Below are 15,682 nucleotides of genomic sequence, written 5' to 3' on the forward strand. Positions count from 1 at the left end.
ATTTCACTTAGATTTCATATTTAGATTTTAGATTTACCTTAGAACATGCATAGGAGTTACTTGGAAGGGAATTATGAAGAAAGGCCAGCTCATGAGCAGTCATCATTGGAAGATGATAGCTCCTTCTGTGAGGAAATGGACCATCGGAGTAGCACTGAGACAAGCGATGGCAGTGACAGCGACTGGGAGCAGCTGGAGGAGGATGTTTATATCGGGAAGGATAAAAGCACGGTGTGGAGGAAAGTTGCCCCTCGTCTAAATATTCGTGCAGCTTGAGGTAACATTATTCATTTACCAGGTGTGAAGGCTGCAGGTAAGTCCGCCAAATCACCAATTGATTGTTTTTTTATTATTTTTCGATAATGAAATGATAACCCATATAGTGAAACATACTAACAAATATGTTGATAAAATATCTTCTAATTTTTCGTTGGCCAAGGATGCTAGAAGAACAGATAACAATGAAATGAAAGCTTTTGATAGGTATTTTAATATTATCAGGAATGTCTGGGCTAGCAGGGATAAAAGCGGAACATATGTGGCGTAAAAATGGACTTGGTCCGGAATTGCTGTCATCGGTTATGACCCATAAGAGGTTTTCATTCCTCCTACGGGCTATGCGATTCAATAGCAAGAGTGATAGACAAATTAGAAAAGAATCGGACCGACTTGAAGCGTTTCGTGAAATTTTTTTCATGTTTTTGGAGAGATGCCAGAGATTTTACTCACTTTCGGAGTATGTAACTGTAGATGAACAATTAGTGCCATTCAGGGGTAGATGCTGATTCCTTCAATACTTCCCAAGTAAACCGGCAAAATATTGACTGAAAATATTTACATTAGCCGATGCTAAGATGTGTTTCACGTTCAATATGGAAGTTTATGTGGGGAGACAACCTCCTGGGCCATATGCCCTGTCAAATTCGCCCCTCGATGTGGTGATGCGGCTTGTTCGCCCAATTGAAGGAACCAACCGTAATTTGACCACAGACAATTGGTTCTCCAATGTGCCTCTGGCTTCTAAATTATGAGAAAAAACATTACTCTTGTTGGCACACTAAGAAAAAATAAACGTGAGCTACCAGCTGAATTGGTCAATGTGAAGGAATGCGAGCCGACTAGTAGTTTGTTCGCATTCCAAGATCAGACCACAGTTGCATCCTATGTACCAAAAAAACCCAGAAATGTGATCCTAATATCAACTAAGCACCACGACGATACTATAGATCCTGACAGTGGCGACAAAAGAAAGCCGGAAATTATTACGTTTTATAATATGACCAAAGGTGGAGTTGATGTCTTGGATGAAATGTGTGGAAGGTATACTACTTATCGGAAAACCAGAAGGTGGCCAATGGTACTTTTCCACAGGATTTTGAACATTGCTGGAATAAATGCCTTGGCTATTTTCCATAGCAATAATCCAGAAGTGAGACTCCCTCGAAGCGAGTTTCTCGCAGAGATTGGAAAAAGTTTAGTGAATCCACAGCTCTGTAAAAGAGCGGCCACAGTAACTCTTCCAAAATATCTTCGTGGGAAAGCAGTGAAATATGGTTGTATTCCACCAGAAGAAATTCCTGGACCTTCCCAACAGTGTCCACCTAAGAAAGATCGTAAAACAAAGAAATTCTGCGAAGCATGTTTAGAACGAGTTTGTAAGGAGCACTCAAAGACTGTCTGTGAATTATGTTTTGGGAAGATACCTAAAGAAAATGTTCATAGTAGTGACAGTGATGACTAAAAATACACACTTATCAAGTTGGCTTTTTTTATTTAGCTAAACTGCTTTATATTAGCATACATAATTTATATCTATATTTATATACACAAACATAGTAAAAATTATGTATGCTAATATAAAACAGTACAGCTAAATAAAATAGTCTACAAATGTGTGTGTGTGTGTGTGTGTGTGTGTGTGTGTGTGTGTGTGTGTGTGTGTGTGTGTGTGTGTGTGTGTGTGTGTCGCTACTACAACTTTTTCAGCAGGTCACTTCTTATGAGACATTCTTTCAGAAGTGGGGTGTTTCTTGCAAGTTAGTTTGAGCAACATAATGCAGAAGGCCTTAGTTTTATTCTATCTTCCTGGTGCACTTGTACATTATGACAAAATAGATTTAGTTTATATTTAGAATTCAGCATAGATTTTCATTATTCAAGCAGATAAGTTCAGATTTTTATTTTTATTTTAATTAATTCAGAAATTAGCTTGATACAGCTTCTTCATATTCATTTAGGGATCACACTATTACAGATATATATTCATTTAGGAATAAGACTAATACAACTTTTTCATTCAGTTCGGTTTACTAATGGAAATTCGCACACTTTTTTTTATTCAGTTAGAAATTAAATTTACACAACTTTTCTTATATTCCTTTAGGATTACACTAGCACAGTTTTTTTTATTCGTTTAGGATTACATTAGCACATTTATTTGTTTTTATTAACTTAGAGATTAAGTTGACACATCTTTTTTTATTAATTTAGGTTTAGGTTACCACATCTTCCTTATTTAGTTAGAGATTAGCTAAACATAGCTCATTATTTTTATTGCTAGAGATTAGATTGACACGTTAATTTTTTTTTTTAAATTCATTTAGGGATTATATTAGCACAGGGATTATATTTAGGGATTAGTATTAGCATAGCTTCTTGTTTAGGTGTGTACACTTCAGAAGGATCAGAAATCTTCATCTTCTTTTGGCTGGATGCAACTGTACTTCTGCAGCTTTTACATGAAGTAGTTTTGGCAGAGACCGAATGGCTACTCTTTTTTAGAGTTGTGTGATTTCACTACTGATGCCAATCCCTATGAGAAGCTCTTTGTGTGTATTATTCACTTCTGGATTTTTGTTCTGCGGTATAAATTCCTGAAACGTCAGGAATCCAAAAAAAAAAAAAAAAAAAAAAAAACGCCATTGGTCATTTTCTGCTTTCCTGAGACATGAAGTAGATCACATTTCATCCTATGGGTCTATTCCACATTCGATCATATTGAAGCGTAATTTCTGGCTTTCTACTGTCACCACCGTTGCTATCTATAGAACTGTCAAAGTGGGTTGCGTAGGAGCACATTTCTGTTTTTTTTTGTGATATTCAGCTGGCAGTTCTCTCTTTTTTTTTTTTTTTTTTCAGCGAGCCAACAAACAGTGTTTCCTTGTAAAATTTTAGTAGTCAAAGACATAATGCTAGAACCAGTTGTTATAGGAGCATATTGTGATTAGTTTCTTCAATAGGGCAAACAAGCTGATTCATCATATCCGGACGTTCTTGAAAAGTTGTCTGGCTGTTGTCTTTCAACATAAATCTCCATATTCTTGGTGTATAAAATCATACTTGCATAGCATAATGTAGTATGCAGTTCACATTTTGCGATTTTACTGGTACATATTCGGGAAAAAAAGAACATTTATCGTTGAATGAAACTAGCTGTTTATCTTCAGGATATTACAGCACTATGTAATTTCTTCGGCATCTATCTAAAAACAAAAACCAAAAAATCTGTAAATGCTGCTAATCGGTCTGTTTCTTTCTCTTTTGAGTCTGTTACTTCGGACCAACCATTATTATTCCACATATTTTCCAAGTTTTAGCTTACTGCATGATACGTTCCTAAAAGGTTTGTTAGAAAGCTAATTTCATTCTTATCTGTTCTTCTAACATCTGGAGTGAATCACTATCTGGGTTAACATTACATTATCGAAAGGACAATCCTATAGTGATTGGTGTTCTTGCTGCAGCTCTCACACCTGGCAGATGACATATAATGTTCTGGGCTGTGTGGATATTTTGGAGGCCAGCAGTTTTTCTTCATTCGGTGACTTTATTCTTTCCGATATAGTCACGCTTTGTCTGTGCTGTTCACTTTCTCGGATTGCATCTCTATTGTAACCTTCAGCGCTGGAGTCTGGTTTCAGAGGTTACAGAATAAAACATTTCAAAATAAATTAATTTCTATAAAAAGGAGCATACTACTAGCCCTGATGCGTGCCTATTGTACAGTTTTATCAGCTCTTCAAGTGCTGGCAGGATCTATTCAACTAGATCTTTACGTAGTTTACAGAGGGTTGTGTTACAGATTGAAAACAAGCAATTCCAACTGACTTCTTTGATATTAGAATCAACATGAATAATCATAACATCTAAGGTGAGAAGAAAAACAACAGGAACAAACTTTCTACCTTATGACAGACACAATGGGACATATCGCTGACCGAGCAGGTTACTAGTAAGTTTTCTCCAGAGGTTACCTACCTAATGGATAAAGGCAGAAGATAATGGTTATCCCCTATCGATGCAAAAGTCATATCTCATCACTGGACACTGTCGCTAAACGATAAACTGTGCAAATTCGGAGTTTTTCATATTAACTTCTGTTCTTGCAGACAATGTGAAGACTGACAGCATGACAGCAAGCCAAAATTTACTTTTTTTCATTTTTTTTTGGTAGAAAATATCAATAAATTACAGCCATTAGAATGTCATAAACAAGAGACAAATTAAAAAAAAAAAAAAGTAGTATACCCTAATCAAAAATAAAAAAGATAATGCAATAAGATTTTGGAAAGCTTTATCTTTTCAGATCAAACTCAGTAAGAGGAAACAACCATTCTGTGGAACAAAACTTTCACATGCAACATTACATATTGCAATTCAATAGCACAGCACAGGAATACACTGAACACAAACATTATTCATGATAACATTGTTTATTTAGAAATTACTTGCATTTCATACATGTAATAATATAATGTTGTTTACTAACAATTAATGATTACACTATTTTTTCTAAAATTGAAAAAGATTTGGATTTCATTTATTATAACATTGCCAAGTAGTTAGCTTTGGACCTTTGACAACCTCCTGGCTTTCATCCCACAAAAAAAAAAGAAAAAATACTTTTATTTTTCTCTCCCTCTAGGGTAAAAATGCAAAATATTGTTCCCTAAAACAATTGCAGTAAAGCAATGTGGATTTCTCAAATGCGCGCCAGACCAAAATCGGACTAATTAGTACTTCCGCATCCTAGGATGAACTGACTAATTAGAACTCCAGCATCTGTGATGAAACGTCATGCACACCGATATCGTTTGCTACAGCAATAATATAAAGAAACAAAGCAAAATATTGTAACAGAGCAAAATGCAAAATAATGTTAGAAAGTAAAAATGCAAAATATTGTTCTCTAAAACAATTGCAGTTTCAGCATCCTAGGATGAAGCTGACTTAGAGCTGCAAAGCTGTTTTTTTTTTTTTTTTTTTTTTTATTATTATTATTATTTATTTATTTTTTGTTTTTGTATGGGCGGCTCCTAGAACAAAAGTTCATCTCGGCCTCATTGCTCTGTTCAGTTTTTATGCATTGTCAGGGTAAGGCCAGTGTGTGTCGTGAAAAAAAATCATCCCGCTTAGGAATATCCCATGTTGGATGAAGACAGATGAAAAGGGAGGCAAGAGAGAGAGAAAACAATTTTTCATCCTCCATGGGAAAAAGTGACAGGAAAGAAAAACTGTTTGTGAGCTTATGTGTGTTCTGTATTGTGATGTTGTATTTGGGCATTTTGTCTACCTGGAAGCAGTGATCACCTGGACGACTGCCTCCAGGTACTCGTCCCTAGCAGGAGGGCAAGGTCTCCCGTACTATCTGCACACCCTCCTTCCTGGGGAACTAGTTTCCCAGGGAGGAAAGAAAAACTTGTATAAGATGAAGAGAGGGAAGGAGAAACGAGGAGAAGCACTATCCCAGCCCAGGGAAGCCCCAATCCAGGATGGATTGCTAGAACAACACAAGAAAAAAAAAAATAATAATAATAATAAAATAAATAAATAATAATAAATAAAATAAATGAAAGTTAGCACTCTGGACCTTTGACAATCTCTTGGCCTTCTCCCCACCAAAAGGGTATTTTTATTTCTCTCTCTCTCTCTCTCTTTCCCTAGGGTCGGACTAGAAAGGGTGAACTCCCTCCCCTAAGGAGTCCCCCCCCCAAGTGAAATAAGCGAATCGGAAATTTCAGGGAAATGAACCCTGTTTTTCTTCATTCGGTGAACAACTACTCTGTCAGTGCAAGCGAGCTGACTTTATTACAGTTGCAGCTGTAATAAAGTCAGAATGGAATTCAAGCATGAAACACATGACATTTTATGGTGAATTTTTCGGGCATTGTATGATAATGAAAATTCAATTTTTCTCTTCAAATTTTTTGATGATATCAAATACATATCAAGGAAATATTGAAGTATTCAATAACAATTACAATTTCCCAATCCTTCACTAAGAGTATTGGATTATTCTCACAATCTGTTACTAGCAGCGCATTTTTTTTTAATTTTTTTTTTTTTCCCGTTTATACACCAGGTGAGATGCATGTGAAGTTCCTTTGACACTAGTTTTCGAAGTTTATAACGCACCTATGAATAGAAATATTTTCTTGAAAGTTCGTAAGAAGATCAAATATACATCCATGAAACTGCTGTTCCGATTTAGTCCTCTAGAAACAATTACAATAAAGCGAATTTTTTTTTTTTTTTTTTTTATGAAATGCGCACTGTGGTGATCAGTTTTATAACAGTTTTTATTTTCCTTCCATTTCCAGTATAACTTCCAATAGATGAATTTCCTTGATTTTTTTGTTAGTAGATACAATACATACTGAAGAAAGGAAAGAAGATATTTTTGTTCTTCAAAACCAATTCGTTGCAATTCTTTCGTACAACAATTGCGAAAAGCAGTAAAGCAACTGTTGTGAGAGAGCCATGCAAATTAGTGTTCGCAAGTAATGATGCTCAACTGTTTGTTTTCCACGAAAGTCGTTTACTTTTTTATTTTCTCCTTGGATCACCTTGGTAACGCTAATGACGTAAGCTTGACCAGTCAATTATCTCTCTGCGTGCGTTGATTCGTTTTAGCCAGAGGCACCGAGCTAACGCGCGAATTTTTGAACAAATGCTGTAACGAGTTTTATTTTCAAAGCTTGGATCTTGTTTTTCCGACATCAAAATTTAATAAATTGAAATGTGATCGTACATTTTTGATGTTTTAGAGTGAATTAATAGTTTTTGCTGAGCGCTAAAGGTAGGAAATCAAAGAATATACTTCTGTTTATGTATATTGAGAGTTTCAATTTTGTAAATTGAGTATAAATTATGGAAATTATTAGTTTTCTTCGGGGGGAGCAACTTTCAAGTTAGGGTTAAAAATTAGACAAAAACAGGGTGGACTTAGACCGGGTTAAATAGATTCGAGGCAGCACTTGACAAACATTTGGAGCAAGTGGATGGGTAAAATAAGGGTTTTTTGTCTGATGCTATATAAGCTTGCTTTCTTGCACCATGCGCCTTTGCTAATGCTAAGGGATGAATAATATCTGGGAGATCCCTTTTTTCTTTTCTTTTCTTTTTTTTTTTTTTTTTTCCTGAAATTATTTTTTGAATCCTGCTTGTACTCTATCAATGCCAGACATTTTATGATTTTTTTTTTATGAAAATATAAATTTTTTTTTACATTTTTTTAAAATGTAAAAAAAAAAAAAATTTTTTTTTTTTTTTTTACATTTTATTTTCAAGAACACAAAAACTTTATTACTTTTGCTGAAAAAAATAAATAAAATATGAACACAAACTATTAGTCACTTCCATTTTCAAGTTTATAAAACTTGTTATGCTCATCAGAATTCAAACTTGTGCATGTTTTTTTCAAATACATAGTCAAGAGAAGAAACCATTATATAAAATATATAAACATAAAACAAAGAGTACCTAACTGCTGCAGCAGGGCTGTCAAGCAATGTATTTGTTTACATTACAATTTTCTGAGCTAGAGGAAGATTAGTATTGCTAGGTGAAGCATTAGCATTAGCATTAGTAGAGGCATTTGATGCAAGAAAGCAAGCTTATGCAGCATCAGCCAAAAAAAAAAAAAAAAAAACCCACTTCCACTCACCCCTCTGTTCGTTCAAAATACCTGTCCAGCTGAGCCTTAAACTTATTTAGGCTATCAACCTCCACCACAAGGGATGGAAGTCTGTTCCACCAACCAACCACCCGCTGGCTAAAGGCAAATTTCCGCACGTCTATCCTACATCTGTCTTTCCTCAATTTGAATTTATGCCTTCTCAAGTGATTTTTCTGAGCTAGAGGAAGAATCCCATCAGCATTGAGCATGCTTAAACCATTCAAGGCTTTATACACTTCTATCAGATCACCTCGCTGGTGCCTAGTCTCCAGACACTGTAATTTGCAAAACTTAAGCCTTTCTTCGTAAGAGCACCCCTTTGTTATATTCACTAATCTTGTTGCCCTTCTCTGTACTCGTTCCAGCAGCTCTACATCCTTCTTGAAATGAGGCCTCCAGACCTGTATACAGTACTCTAGGTGTGGCCTGACCATCGCCTTATACAATGGAATAATCACCTCCTTATCCCTGCTGGAAAAATTCCTGTATATCATTGACAATACTCCATGAGCTACTCTTGCAGCCCGTCTGCACTGCTCAGAGAACTTCATATCTGCCTGCACGACCACCCCTAAGTCCCTTTCATTCTCTACCACTGTCAGTGTAGTACCACAGAGTTGATACGTTGCTCTGGGGTTGCTGTTTCCCATGTGTAGTACTTTACATTTGTCAATGTTAAACTTCATTTGCCACCTCTCAGCCCATCTGCACAACCTTTCCAGATCCTGTTGCAGCAGCATAGTGTCAGTAGTGTCCTTGACAACCCTGCAAACCTTTGTATCGTCTGCAAACTTGGACATTAAGCCCGATATACCATCATCAATATCATTTATAAATACAGAAAACAATAATGGACCCAACACTGAGCCCTGAGGGACTCCACTAATAACATCAGTCCACGATGAGCAGTGTCCATTGATTACCACTCTCTGTCTTCTCCCCCTCAACCACCCCTTTATCCATAGCAGCAATTTGCCTCCAATGTCACACTGCTCCAATTTGTGTAGCAATCTTCCATGTGCAACGGTATCAAAAGCCTTTCTAAGATCCAAGTATATAATATCAAAGTTATTCCCTGCATCCAGTTCTTTTGTGACTGCATCATAGTATCCAATCAAGTTGGTCAGGCAAGACTTCCCCTTAACAAAACCATGCTGTGACTGAGCTATAACTGAAGTCTTGTCTAAATGATCCTGCAGTGCTTCTTTAACCAGTGCCTCCATTAATTTTCCTGGAACAGAAGTTAAGCTCACAGGTCTATAATTACTTGTGTCAGCCTTTGATCCTCCTTTGTGAATTGGGGTCACATTTGCACATTTCCAGTCTATAGGTATCTCCCCTGAGTCCAAGGAAGCTCTCATAATTATGGCTAAGGGTTTGCTTACTTCCTTTGCTGCCTCCTTTAATATAACTGGATAGATCCCATCCACCCCGGGTGCCTTTCTTGTGTTTATCTTCAACAGTTTCTCCTCCACTTTACTCCCAGTTATTTCAAGATTCTGTAGCTTACTGCTAGAGTTGAATACACCTCTGGCATTCCCCTCGCTGAATAACTCCTCATGTGTGAATGTCGATGCAAAATATTCATTTAGTTTGTTAGCTACCTGGGCAGGATCATCAACACTTGACCCATCAATATCAAGTGGACCAATCTGATTCATCCCCTTCCTTCTAGAGTTTACATAAGTAAAGAACTCTTTACTGTTTTTCTTTGCATCCCTTGCCAAGGATTTCTCGTAATCTGCCTTCGCCTGCCTAACCTCCTTTGTAACTTGGTTGCATATCAACTTGTATCTATCATAGGCTTCTGTGTCATGTGTTAATTTGTATGTATCCCATGCATTTTTCTTCTCTGCCGTATGCCTCATTAGTTCATCTGACATCCATTTTGGCCTAAACCTTGAACAATATTTCTTAGTTGGTATGTAAAGCCTAGTAGCTTCCAAGATAAGTTCTTTGAATGCTTCCCATTTTGAATTTGCTGTTGGTAACATCATCAGTTGGTCCCACTGTATAGAATTTAAATACTGTCTCAGTCCATCGTAGTCGCCTTTACGGAAGCAATAACCCCTCCCTTTACCCCTAATGGTAGTTACCTCTTTGAGTAAATCCCACTTCAGCACACTGTGATCACTGCCACCTAGTGGTTCATTTATCTGCAGATTCTTAATGCATGAAGAATCACTGCTGATAATCAAATCAAGAGTATTACTCCCTCTAGTTGCCTCCCGAACATGCTGATGTAGAAAACAATCATCCAATAAATCCACAAAAGCCCTGCTAGTGTGTGAGTAACCAGCCCCCAAATTCCAATCAATATCTGGGAAATTAAAATCTCCCATTATAAGACACTATGATTTACTGGCCCACTCTATTTCCCTGTACAGTTCCTTATTATACTCATCAGAGTCATTAGGCCTATAGCACACTCCTACTCTCAATTTTGATCTTCCAATGTTTATGTCACACCAAACTGACTCGACACTGCACTGTCCAGCGATGTCGACTGGCTTCACTTCCTTGGTTTTTATGTGTTTCTTAACTAATAGCATAACCCCTCCCCCCTTCCTATCCTGTCTATCCTTTCTGTAGACGTTGTCCCCAAATTGCAGTTCTGCATCCCTTATATCTGTGTGACACCACGTCTCTGATATCCCAACAATATCTGCCTTCGATGTTTTGAGCAATACACCAAATTCATCAAATTTATTTACTAAACTCCTAGCATTGGTGTACACGCAAGTATACCTGCACCTGTTTCTATTCTTAGCCACCCTAACACAACCCATGTGTTTACTTGTACCGCAATGGCTCCCAGCAGTCTCTGAAATACCATGCATCTTGTTTTCCAGGCCTCTGCTCATTCTAATAGAAGCAGTGCAAGAATCTCTTTCACCTCTGCCAGTGGCTACTGTCAATCTATTGGTCTTTGTCTCCCCCCAAGCTAGCAGTTTTCCGACCCACCTAACACTGCCTCGATAGCATCAGCAAATATTCTTGCACCCTTTCTATTTAAGTGTATCCCATCCCTGTAGAACAATGAGCCGAAAGTAACAAGACAAACAGGAAGGCAAAATGTTGACACTAGTGGTGGTGTTTCATTTATCACATGCACCATATAATTACTTTGTGTCAATGATAATTTTTAACTTCCAAAACTACACACACAAAAATAAGTACTAGTAAGACAGAGCAAGGAACAGACAATAACCTTGAGTGGGAAATTAATATGCAACAGATGTCTTGCTGATGAGTCTATCCGACTAGGAGCTGGCAATGCTAGGTTATGACTTTTAAAACAGTTGAGTAAGCTAAATGCTGTAGGAATCTCTGTTCCTCCTCGTTCAACAACACAAGATGAAGCGGGTTGTTGAACACAGAGAAATATAACTTGAGACAGAGAAGACTAATTTATTTTTGAATAAACTTCTATCTAGTGTTGCAGTTTTGAATGAATTTAAAGGATTCAATTTATTAGAAGAGTGGGAAAATGAAGTTCACAAAAGTAATTTTTTTATGCTATAATGTAAGCCAGATACTAATCTAATTATTTTAAGGGCCAGTACTTAGGCACTTGGACTCAGCAAGTATGCAGACCTGACTTAAAATAAAATTATTTTGTTCCACATGAAAAACTGTGGTACAAACTGGAACAATGTGAGGTCAGGGGAAAGTTACTGCTATGAATAACGGGACAGTTAAGTACAAGAAGATATTAGAGAGTGGTTATTAATAGGCACTGCTCTTCTTGGACTGATGTTATTAGCAGACTTTCTCAGGGATTATACCTTTTCTGTTTGAATATAGTGCATGCTGCTTACTGTAACCACTTATAATGTTATCATTTTTATGAAATCCAAATTGGATGTATACCAACATTGAGAAAAAACGTCATTTATTGTAATCTTGAAATCATTTATTGTAATCAAGTTTATATTATTGGTTTTTTTGCCTCACGGCATACTGATTTGTTCTTGAACTCCGACATGTTTCATGACAAATTACTGATTTCGCATCATACAGTTTGTATGGTTGTCAATGTTGTTACTCCATGAAAGAAAGTACTGTATCAGTAACCTTACAAATCTGTTTTTACAGTAGAGTATTAACCCAGTAGAGTTACAGTAGAGTATTTAATTTCCCAGATATTGACTGGAATTTGGGGGCTGGTCACTCACACACTAGCAAGGCTTTTGTGGATTTATTGGATGATTGTTTTCTACATCAGCATGTTCGGGAGGCAACTAGAGGGAGTAATACTCTTGATTTGATTATCAGTAGTGATTCTTCATGCATTAAGAAGTAACTACCATTAGGGGTAAAGGGAAGGGGTATTGCTTTAGTAAAGGCGACTATGATGGACTGAGACAGTATTTAAATTCTATACAGTGGGACCAACTGATGATGTTACCAACAGCAAATTCAAAATGGGAAGCATTCAAAGAACTTATCTTGCAAGCTACTAGGCTTTACATACCAACTAAGAAATATTGTTCAAGGTTTAGGCCTAAATGGATGTCAGATGAACTAATGAGGCATATGGCAGAGAAGAAAAATGCATGGGATACATACAAATTAACACGTGACACAGAAGCCTATGATAGATACAAGTTGATCTGTAACCAAGTTACAAAGGAGGTTAGGCAGGCGAAGGCAGATTACGAGAGATCCTTGGCAAGGGATGCAAAGAAAAACAGCAAAGAGTTCTTTACTTATGTAAACTCTAGAAGGAAGGGGATGAATCAGATTGGTCCACTTGATATCGATGGGTCAACTGTTGATGACCCTGCTCAGGCAGCTAACAAACTGAATGAATATTTTGCATCGACATTCACACATGAGGAGTTATTCAGCGGGGGGAATACCAGAGGTGTATTCAACTCTAGCAGTAAGCTAGAAAATCTTGTAATAACTGAGAGTAAAGTGGAGAGAAATTGTTGAAGATAAACACAAGAAAGGCACCTGGGGTGGATGGGATCTATCCAGTTATATTAAAGGAGGCAGCAAAGGAAGTAAGCAAACCCTTAGCCATAATTATGAGAGCTTCCTTGGACTCAGGGGAGGTACAAACAGACTAGACATGTGCAAATGTGACCCCAATTCACAAGGGAGGATCAAAGGCTGACACAAGTAATTATAGACCTGTGAGAGTTTAACTTCTGTTCCCGGAAAATTAATGGAGGCACTGGTTAAAGAAGCACTGCAGGATCATCTAGACAAGACTTCAGTTATAGCTCGGACACAGCATGGTTTTGTTAAGGGGAAGTCTTGCCTGACCAATTTGATTGGATACTATGACGCAATCACAAAAGAACTGGATGCAGGGTATAACTTTGATATTATATACTTGGATCTTAGAAAGGCTTTTGATACTGTTGCACATGGAAGACTGCTGCACAAATTGGAGCAGTGTGGCATTGGAGGCAAATTGCTGCTATGGATAAAGGGGTGGTTGAGGGGGAGAAGACAGAGAGTGGTAATCAATGGACACTGCTCATCGTGGACTAATGTTATTAGTGGAGTCCCTCAGGGTTCAGTATTGGGTTCTTTATTGTTCTCTGTATTTATAAATGATATTGATGATGGTATATCAAGCTTAATGTCCCAGTTTGCAGACGATACGAAGGTTGGCAGGGTTGTCAAGGACACTACTGACACTATGCTGCTGCAACAGGATCTGGAAAGGTTGAGCAGATGGGCTGCGAGGTGGCAAATGAAGTTTAACATTGACAAATGTAAAGTACTACATATGGGAAACAGCAACCCCAGAGCAACGTATCAACTCTGTGGTACTACACTGACAGTGGTAGAGAATGAAAGGGACCTGGGAGTGGTTGTGCAGGCAGATATGAAGTTCTCTGAGCAGTGCAGACGGGCTGCAAGAGTAGCTCATGGTGTATTGTCAATGATATATAGGAATTTTTCTAGCAGGGATAAGGAGGTGATTATTCCCTTGTATAAGGCAATGGTCAGGCCACACCTAGAGTACTGTATACAGGCCTGGAGGCCTCATTTCAAGAAGGATGTAGAGATGCTGGAACGAGTACAGAGAAGAGCAACAAGATTAGTGAATGGAACAAAGGGGTGCTCTTACGAAGAAAGGCTTTAGTTTTGCGAATTACAGTGTCTGGAGACTAGGCACCAGCGAGGTGATCTGATAGAGGTGTACAAAGCCTTGAATGGTTTGAGCATGCTCAATGCTGATGGGATTCTTCCTCTTGCTCAGAATAATCACCTGAGAGGGCATAAGTTCAAATTGAGGAAAGACAGAGGTAGGATAGATGTGCGGAAATTTGCCTTTAGCCAGCGGATGGAACAGACTTCCATCCCTTGTCGTGGAAGTTGATAGTCTAAATAAGTTTAAGGCTCAGCTGGACAGGTATTTCGAACGAACAGAGGGGTGAAGTGGAAGTGGTTATTTTTTATTTATTTTTTTTTACTTTATTTTTTTTTTGGCTGATGCTGCATAAGCTTGCTTTCTTGCATGAAATGCCTCTACTAATGCTAATGCTAACCCTTTTCTTATTCTTGATTTTAATATTTTCTTTTTTTTTTTTTTTTTTAAATAGGTTTGTATGGATTTCCGGAAAGATTATGAAAGTTTCATTTTTACTGATGACTTTCTTGAAGAAAAAGCAGACTGTCAAATGAAAGTATTTTATTTTGTTTGATTTTAATGTTTTCTTTCTGTCCACTTCAACCTTTTTATGTACACATTACCCCAGGGGCTCATATCTGGTGAATATGGGCTTCGCACACCCAGGGTCCTGAGCTGGATATCATCATTCTTCTCTTTCTTGGTGAATCCTCTCTGCTTTTTTCTGTATCTCTCTCTCTCTCTCTCTCTCTCTCTCTCTCTCTCTCTCTCTCTCTCTCTCTCTCTCTCTAGGGGTAACTCAGAATTTTTTTTTTTTTTTTTGGCTGGTGCAACATAAGCCTCAGGCATCCTTGCAACATATGGCTGATAATAATAATAATAATAATAAAAAACATTTCAACCCTAAATCAATAAACAACGGTGAACAGCTGCATTCTTGATTCATTGGTTATTGCTATCAGTTTAGCTGAGTCCTGAAGTGATCACAATAAGCACCATCCACTATATTTATTAACAACAAATGGCTAAGGTTGCAGATAATACAAAGGTTGGTATGTTTGTTTTGTTTGGGTTTTTTGGCGCATTAGCAACTACGGCTATAATGCGCACAAAGGTTGGTAGAGTGGTTAATGACAGCAATCAGGGTGTATACTATTTCAACAAGACCTAGAAAAACTAGAGCTGAGAAGTGTCAATTAAGGTTTAACATTGATAAGGAAAGACATTGCATATGGGTGGCAATATTTCCAGAACATACCACTTGGGTATATCAGACTCATGGTACTTAGAAAAGTGGGATAATTATACAGTGTGACAAGAAGTTCTCAAAGCAATGTAGATGTTGGCAGTAGGGACAAGGGGGTAATTATCCTGTTGTATAAGTACAGGGGTTGAATGTTCAGTGCTGTATACAGGTCTGAAACTCTCATTTGCAGAAGGATGTGTTGTATTCTGTTAGATTAGGTGCAGAGAAGAGCAATAAGATTATTCATAGTCACAAAATTGTACTCTTACTAAGAAAGACTTTAGTTCTCAAACTGTAGCATGTAAAAATTAAGATATACTGTACCTGAGGTGAAGATTTTAATGGAGTGAATAAACTAAATGATAAACATAAGAGAATATAA

At 37.4% G+C, this 15,682-nt stretch overlaps 1 protein-coding gene across 3 annotated transcripts in view; it reads right to left on the reverse strand.

Annotated features, from left to right (window-relative positions):
• Nucleotides 1-15,682, reverse strand: part of LOC150074973 (uncharacterized) — a 763,849-nt gene that overhangs the window by 272,306 nt on the left and 475,861 nt on the right. The window lies entirely within an intron of this gene.

This window comes from Mastigoproctus giganteus, chromosome 14 (assembly GCF_048544385.1).
Source record: "Mastigoproctus giganteus isolate SK-2022 chromosome 14, ASM4854438v1, whole genome shotgun sequence".
NCBI lineage: Eukaryota > Metazoa > Arthropoda > Arachnida > Uropygi > Thelyphonidae > Mastigoproctus > Mastigoproctus giganteus.